General features: G+C 51.8%; 1 long non-coding RNA gene across 1 annotated transcript in view; it reads left to right on the forward strand.

The window, feature by feature from the left end:
* The window catches only part of LOC113878072, a 32,687-nt gene extending 26,275 nt beyond the window's left edge, over positions 1 to 6,412 (forward strand). Inside the window, exons 5-6 of the long non-coding RNA XR_003506898.1 lie at positions 5,010 to 5,148; positions 6,219 to 6,412. This is a non-coding gene — a long non-coding RNA (uncharacterized LOC113878072). The remainder of the gene's footprint in view (positions 1 to 5,009; positions 5,149 to 6,218) is intronic.
* The last annotated feature ends 2,141 nt before the right edge of the window (positions 6,413 to 8,553 follow it).

Raw genomic sequence — 8,553 nt, forward strand, 5'->3', positions numbered from 1 at the left:
CCAGGGAAGTCCCTGTGCCATCCTCTCGATTAAACCCTCCTCATGCTGTTCCTCAGCCACTGCTGCCTCTTTCCTGCCTGGATATGAGGATCCACAGGTCAGAGGCAGGAGACTGCAGATCAGCTCTCCGCTTTTCTAAAGGTTCTGGAAATCCTGTAGTGTTCCTACCTCTGTGTGTGTGTGTGTGTGTGTGTGTGTGTGTGTGTGTGTCTGGGAAGCCCTCTCCCTGGACAGCCCACATCAGTGTGGACAGCCCCTGTTAACATATTCTATAATCTCACACTGGTGCTGGGGTCCCTCACCCAGGTTTGTGAGCAGGTGGGGGCCGTTTTAGGGAAAACTCAGCCCTCATCCCCTTAAAGTGGGCTGAGTGTCTGTGGACATAGCTGCCTGAGCCCCTGAGCCACACCCCAGTGTGGATGGAGGGGCCCCCAGAACCTGGCTCCCGGTGTTGTGATCCTTGGAAAGATTCCACACGCAGAGATGGAAGGCACCCCTCATGGTTTTCTGGGTCCTCATCGTCCAGATAGAGATGCGACCTCCATCTGTGGATCAAAAGCTGCGGACCAGAATCAATTTGTCAGCAAACACAGGCCTGGAGGGTCCATGAGGACTGAGGGGTTCAGGGTAAGAGGAGAAACCGTTTGAGTGGGTGATATAAACCTAGAAAAGAGCTTCCCTGGTGGCTCTGATGAAGAATCCACCTGCCAAGCAGGAGACATGGGTTTGATCCCTGGGTTGGGAAGACCCCCTGGAGGAGGGCATGGCAACCCACTCCAGTATTCTTGCCAAGAATGTCCATGGAATTCCCATGGACAGAGGAGCATGGCAGGCTACAGTCCGTGGGGTTGCAGAGTCGGGCACGACTGAGCACGCACACACGTGAACCTAGAAAACCCTTTGATTTGGAGGCGCCTGGTTTCTCCTGCTTATGTGGGCTGAGTGCCACGGCTGTGATTTCCTGTCACGGGGGCAGGAATCCACTTCGCTGTGCATAGCATCAAGGGCAGTTATGTTATTATTTGTTAAGATTTACTTTTAGTGTGGACCATTTTTAAAGTCTTTATTGAATTTGTTGCAATATTGCTTCTGTTTTCTGTTTTGCATTTGTGGCCCTGAGGGGATCTTAGCTCCCCTACCAGGGATCAAACCTGCACCCCCGCTGTTGGAAGGCAAAGTCTTAGCCCCTGGACGGCCAGGGAAGTCCCAAGGGTGGTTATAGACGTCAGCCACGAGGTGTAATAAAGATGAAACTGGACCATGTTCAGAGGGAAGTGACCATGATGAAGGGAATGAAAATCACGTCTGCGGAGGAATCAGGCTCATGTGAGGGAAGAACCCAAAGGGGCTAGTTAGCTCTAGACACTTGGAAGGTTATCTATCACGTGGAGGAAAGGAGATACATTTCCTGTGTCTCTAACTGGAAACCTCGGCCCATCATAGACAGGAATATTTCAGCTCAAGAGTCAAGAGTAAGCTTCCTGTGTACAGTGGACTGGGTTATTGCTCTCACTTGAAAAAACAAAAGTTTTTTTTTAAATTTATTTGGCTGCATTAGATCCGAGTTGCAGTGTGCAGGACACTTGGTGCGTCATGCGGGACCTTTAGTTGCAGTGCCCAGACTCTCCAGTTGTGGCACACCAGCTTAGTTGCTCCGCAGCAGCTGGCATCTTAGTTCCCTGCCCAGGGATCGAACTGGTGTCCTCTGCATTGCAAGGCAGATTCTTTCCACTGGACCACCCGGGAAGACCACCGGACCTGGTGGTCTTAGCACTGAACGCCTGGACATCCCCGCTTTCCGTTCTTCGTGCCCTCCTTTTGTTGAGTGATCTCACGGAGTGCATTTTCCCGCCCTATTGCTGCTGCTCTTGGCCGTCCGACTTGCTTTGGCCAATGGAACTTTGGCAGACATGATCTAAACGGAGGCCTCCTGTATGCTTGTTTGGTTTGGTTGGCCCTCCTGAGCGCCCTTGATCTGCTCTTAGAAGAATGCTCAGGGTTGATTCTGGCCCGAAGAGAATGTATAGACATAATCATAATAAGACATAATATATACACATACATATACATATATAAACATGTATATGAATGTATATACATGGTCAGTGTATAGACATATGTATAGACACAATAGAACCCAACTGGAGCCAAGTTTAGCCAATCCTTAGCCTGGAGCAGAACAATCCAAAAATAAAAGCCTGTTATTTTTGAGCCACTGAGTTTTGGGGGTGGTTTGTTACACAGCATTATTGCTCTAATAGCTAACTCGTACATCATCACTGAAGGCAATCAGCTTAGGCTTAAGACTATTTGGTTGGACATTATAAAGGAGATTCCAGCATTAAGCAGGTGTTAGGGCTAGGATATCTCTAAGGTGTCTTCGAGCCTTTAGATTTTGTAGTTTTATGTTCCAAAGGGGGTGTGGTTAACTCTGCTTATTTGAGGCTGAAGCCCTAGGGAATAGAATCAATACAGGAACAAAAATTTAAACTTGACACAGGCCAGTGCTGCACCTCCCACCTCGACCAGACACTTCGTGTACCAGTCAGGGTCCAGTCAGGAGCGCAGTTCAGTTCAGTTGCTCAGTCGTGTCTGACTCTTTGCGACCCCATGGACTGCAGCACGCCAGGCCTCCCTGTCCATCACCAACTCCCGGAGCCTGCTCAAACTCATGTCCATCGAGTCGGTGATGCCCTCCAACCATCTCATCCTGTCGTTCCCTTCTCCTGCCTTCAATCTTTCCCAGCATCAGGGTCTTTTCCAATGAGTCAGTTCTTCGAATCAGGTGGCCAAAATATTGGAGTTTCAGCTTCAGCATCAGTCCTTCCAATGAATATTCAGGACTGATTTCCTTTAGGATGGACTGATTGGATCGCCTTGCAGTCCAAAGGACTCTCAAGAGTCTTCTCCAACATCACAGTTCAAAAGCATCAATTCTTCGGCGCTCAACTTTCTTTATAGTCCAACTCTCACATCCATACATGACTACTGGAAAAACCATAGCTTTGACTAAAGCACAGAAAGCTGTGACTGTTGGTGGGATGGAGGGCCCTGGGGGAGAGGCGGGGTTAACCCAGGGCCGGGATGACTTGGTGAAAGTTGCAGCCATGGAGGGCTGCCCGGTGGGAACTGGAGCCTCAGAGAAGATGTAGCTGCCTCCTCAACTTCCTTGAAACTCTGCCCAAGGCCCGGAGAGGGAGAGACCCATCCTAGCTCCACGCTTCTTCTGGCCCTCCAGTCTCCTCCCAATGTGTCTCTCATTGGCTGAACCCGGCTGACCCAGGTTCTGGTGTCTTCTGGGGTTAGATGTCCTGTGATACAGAGAAGGTCAAGGGAAGGACGAGAGATGTTCTGAGGCTGCAGACCAGCACTGCCTATTCGTGTATGCCTTTGGCCAATATGCCTGTCTTGGTAAACTGCCTTCTCAGCCACCCAGCTACTCAGCCAGAAACCTGGGAGACATCTTTTCCACCCCCAAGTCTGCTTCATCAGTGATTCCCAGGAGCTCTACCCCCAGATTACATTTGCACAAATATCCCTCTTGTCACGTGGCCTTTCCTTTGTCACCACAGGGTCACTGCAGCAGCGCCTAACTGGTCCCCCTGACAAATGCTTGTCCTTTCTCTGTCCGTTCCCCACGCGGCAGCCACAGAGAGATTTTGCAAATATAAATCAGATCGTGTCATTCCTTTGGTAAAAACCCATCCAAGGTCTTCAGATCCAAGCTCCTTTGCCCGACATGGTCTATTCTCTGCTAGCTTTCAAGCCCATTTTTGCCCTTTTCTTTTTTTTTCTCACTGAGTTCCAGGTACTTACTGGCCTCTCCACACTCCTGAGAGCCAGGCAGACTCTTTCTCACCCCAGGGCCTTTGCACCTGCTGCTCCCCCAGTTTTTAGTCATAACCAGCTCCTTCGCATCCTTGGGTCTCAGCTGACCTTTTGCCTCTTCAGAGCTGCCTTCGTGGACCTCCCTCAAGTGTCCTCCCGGGGCTGCCCACGGCCTCGTCACTTCTCACTCTTGCATCATGCTGCCATTCCTCCAGTCATATGTTGCTTTGCTTGTTGGCTGTCTCCCCGACTTGAATATAATCGTTATGAAGACAGGGCCTTGGCTGGCTTGCCCAGTGCCGGGTACCCTGCTCCTCTCTCCACAACTAGTATATGGGGGACACTCAATAAATGTTTAGTAAAAGATCAATGGAAAAGACAGAGGGAGGTGCATTGACAGAGGAATGGATAAAGAAGATATGGGGCATATATACAATGGAATATTACTCAGCCATTAATAGAGAATGAAATAATGCCATGTACAGCAACATGAGTGCAACTAGAGGTTATCATACCGAGTGAAGTAAGTCAGAGAAGGAGAATGCATAAAGGTGTGGCACCCTTTATACGCAGACTCCGAAAGGAAATGATACAAGGACTTCCCTCGTGGCCCAGTGGCCAAGATTTTGTGTTCCCAATTCAGGGGGCCTGGGTTCGATCCCTGGTCAGGGAACTAGATCCCACGTGCCATAACTAAAATCTGGTTCTACCAAATAAATAAATTGAAAGAAAGAAATGATACCAATGAATTTATTATAAAACAGAAACAGGCTTACAGATTTAGAGAAAGAATTTATGGTTGCCAGTGGGGAAGAATGGGAGGAAATGATAGCTAGGGAGTTTTGGCTGGACATGTGCACACTGCTATATTTAAAACATAACCAACAAGGACCCACTGTCCAGCACAGGGAACTCTACTCCATGTTATGTGGCAGCCTGGATGGGAGGGGAGTTGGGGGAGAATAGATACATGTGTATGTATGGCTGAGTCCCAACACTGTTAATCAGATATACTCCAATATAAAATAAAAACTCAAAAAATAAAGTGCTTAGCAGAGTGTCTGGAAAGAAAAAGACCACGGGGCTGAGAAGGTGGCCCAATGACACTCTGGAGGAAAAATAAAATAAAGAATCGATACGTCTGCGGACTGCCAAGGGTCAGTGGCCTGCTCTTTGTGCAGAACGACTGGGAAGAGGTTGCCGTGAGCGTCTGCGAAGGCTGCTCCCAGCGTCACACCGCCCAGCAAGGCTTGAGGCAGGGGAGTGGAAAGGTGCTAAATGAAGCCCAGATTTCATTGTCTCCGGTCTTCTGATTACCAGGTATTTAGACTGCAGTTGCACAGTCAGCGGTGATGAGCTGTAATTGCAGACGTTCTCCATGGTTATTTTTGCCCCTGGAAAATAAAGTGATACCTGTAATTTTCCCCAAGTTGTGCTCCAGCCTCCCCTCCTGAAGCCCGGGGCTCAGCAGCCTTCATTACCCCTAACCGCGGGGTTCCCTTTCCGCTCCTTGGCGAGTAGGTGGGTGGGCTGGGAGTTCAAAGCTCTGTGTCCTGGTTTAGAATTTGCCATTGACTTGCTGGCGGATTCTGACCCTCAGGGTGCACATCTGGAAAATGGAGGCTGTGCTGGGGGCTTGAGGAGGTAAGGGGGGCAGGGATGGAATCCCAGTGGAGCACAAGGTCCTCAAAAGAGGAGCTTTTAGGAACCAACAGCTGAGCAAACAAAATGGACAATCCAGAAGGCTCGGGAATCAGCATTAGCCACCAGGAGCTACTGACTGCTGTGCTAAGTCGCTTCAGTCGTGTCTGACTCTGTGTGACCCTATGGACTGTAGCCCTTCAGGCTCCTCTGTCCATGGGATTCTCCAGGCAAGAATACTGGAGTGGGCTGCCATGCCCTCCTCCAGGGATCTTCCCGACCCAGGGATCAAACTCGAGTCTTTTGTGTCTCCTGCACTGGCAGGGCGGTTCTTTACCACTAGCGCCATCTCATTCTGTGATGACCTCCGATCCTTGGGGCAGGGCTTCCCCATCAACCCAGCCCACAGCCACAATGTTTAATTTTTTTCTTTTGGCCGTGTTAGGTCTTTGCTGTGGTGCACGGGCTTTCTTTGGTTGTGGTGCGCCGGCTTAGCTGCCCTGCAGCATGTGGGATCTTATTTCCCCAACCAGGGATCGAACCTCCGTCCCCTGCATTGGGAGGCAGATTCTCAACCCCTGGACCACCAGGGAAGTCCCCACCGCCACAGTGTTGCCCTCGCCCTTGTCCCTCCCCTGAGCTCCCCATTTGCTAAAGCGCTTGCTCTGGCTCTAGGAATCCCCTGGCTCCACCGCCCAGTGGGTGACGGGGTGGGAGGAGGGGGCCTCCTGTCACTGTGCTTTCTGCAGGAACGCTGCTGCACTGACCGTGTTGTGGGGCCGCCCCTTGACTCCCTCCCTGAGCTTCCCCGTGGGCTGAGCTGGGACCGGCGGGCCATGCACAGTACTGCTTCAATAAGAAGATGCACCCCCAGCGCTCCAGCTCCAAACGGCAGACTGTAAACATTTCTTTTTATTTTTTTAAAACGTTGGAGTGTAATTGCTTTGCAATGTTGTGTTAGTTTCTGCTGTACAACAATGTGAATCAGCCGTGTGTACACACACAGCCCCTCCCTCTTGAGCCTCCCTCCTCTCCCCACCGTCCCACTCCTCCAGGTCATCGCAGGGCACCGAGCTGGGCTCCCTGTGCTGTACAACAGCTTCCCGCTAGCTATCTGGTACAAACAGCAGACTTTTTCAAAGCACTTCTGGAGCCCAGCCTAATTCCAGGCTGAGGGCAGACAGGCTGTACGGGTTTTTAGGGTCAGGAGGACAGCCAGAGGCAAGGGGGGGACTTTGGCACTGCCTGTCTCCTCCCTGCCACCCCTGCGGCTGAGCTCTCTGCTCCAGCCCGCTCTGAGGCTGACCATGGTCTCCCGATGGCTCTCCTGCTCTGTCCCTCTGCAGGCCCACTGGCTGCTGGACTGGTAACCCAGGGAAACGATATAAAAAGCCTCAGACTCGTACCACCGTCTCTTTCTTTCTTTACTTGGGCTTGGATGCAGAAGACAAACTCCCCACCTGGGCATAAGTGATGAGTCATTCCTCAAAGGTCGGCAGGAAGATTTATCTACTGAGCAGCCAGTCTAGTCCCTGACCCACATCGCCTCCCCCACCTCTGATCCGGGCCTGAGACAGTTCCCTGCAGGCTTCCACCCTGTTTTATGTGGTGGTGCCCCAAGCAAGGGCATGAAGCTTCCTGCTTCTCCACGGCTGCTCCTCTCTGCCACGTGATTACCACCAGAGCTCTGCAGGCGCCGGGTTCCGGCTGCCAACTGCAGGGAGGATGCTGGGGTGGTGGTCAGGCTTGGGCTCCCCATCCTGCCAGGGTGCCATCCCAGGAAGCAGTTCTCCACAATTCTCAGAAGTTCTGGGGGAAAGGGGCCCCCAGGTTTGTTTCTGGCCAAAAATCTTGGCTTTCTCCACCCAGCCAGCCAGTGCCTGCTCAGCTGTGTCCGACTCTTGTGACCCCACGGACTGTAGCCCCCGCGCCCCCGCCCCGCCCGGCTCCTCTGCCCGTGGACTTTTCCAGGCATGAATACTGGTGTGGGTTGCCATTTCCTCTTCCAGGGGATCTTCCCGACTCAGGGATCGAACACAGAAGCCAAATAAAAAATACGGAGACAGAGTTTGGAAGAAATGGAAAGGTGGCTTTAATTCTCAGCCAGTGGAGAGCGGAACACGGTAGGCTCACGACTCAAGAACTGAGCCCCCGCCCCACGAGGAGTCTAGGGCTTACATAAGATGAGGGCTCACAGTCAGGAGGCTTTGTGAGGAGCAAAGGTGTCAGGCTCTTGGCTTCTTCCCCTTGCATTGCTTCAAAGACAGTTACAGGCCAGCGTCAGCAACCCAGTAGTTGAGTTGGGCAGTTCCGTGGCCCCGCGGCCTGCTTTCTGATCTGTCCCTACAAGGGGAAGGGTGTTGTAAGGATAAACACCAGAGGGGGGCTGTGTTTAGCATAGAGTCAAAGGAAAAGAGGTGCGAAGCACAGCTCTTGCAGAGTTAGGGGGCAGAAAAGCAAACTTCATTACAGACCTGCAGAGTCTGGGGCAGTTAAAGTTAAAAAAAACTAGGAATGTTCAGGCCTGCCCACTGCTCTCTTTATCTTTTTGTTCGCTGGAAAGGGAAAGAAAAAAACCTCATTCCTCTTTTTTCCTTTTCATGGCAACAGGTTTGCAGTGGCCTTCTCGAGAGTCGGCTTCTGCTCCCTGGCTCTCCTTCCCCTTTTTCATTCCTGCTCCCTCAGGGTCACCTATCAAATAAAACCCCCACACACATGTCTTCCTCTCCGGCTCTGCTTTCGGAAGACTCCAGGCTTAGACACCCATGTTTCAGAGGAGCCTCTCAAGAGGAACATGAAAATAAGGTTTTGAGGTCCCGGGTCAGGTCGCAGTCCTGGCTGGGATACTCCCAGGGGGCAACGGGGCAAGTGGGAGATGAAAGGCCTGCAGGGCGACCTAACCTGCCCTTTCTACTTGGGTTGGGAGGAGGCAGAGAGGATGTGACCTGGGCCCCTGGACCTGGGCTCAAGCGTGACAGAGGGTGGCCTGTGCCCTGGTAACCTGAGGCTGGACAAGGCAAGGCTTTGGAGGAGGGCAGGGCTCTGGCTTGGACAAGCGTGGGGATGCGTGAAGTCCTTTCCACC

This window comes from Bos indicus x Bos taurus, chromosome 19, assembly GCF_003369695.1.
Source record: "Bos indicus x Bos taurus breed Angus x Brahman F1 hybrid chromosome 19, Bos_hybrid_MaternalHap_v2.0, whole genome shotgun sequence".
Classification (NCBI taxonomy): Eukaryota; Metazoa; Chordata; class Mammalia; order Artiodactyla; family Bovidae; genus Bos; species Bos indicus x Bos taurus.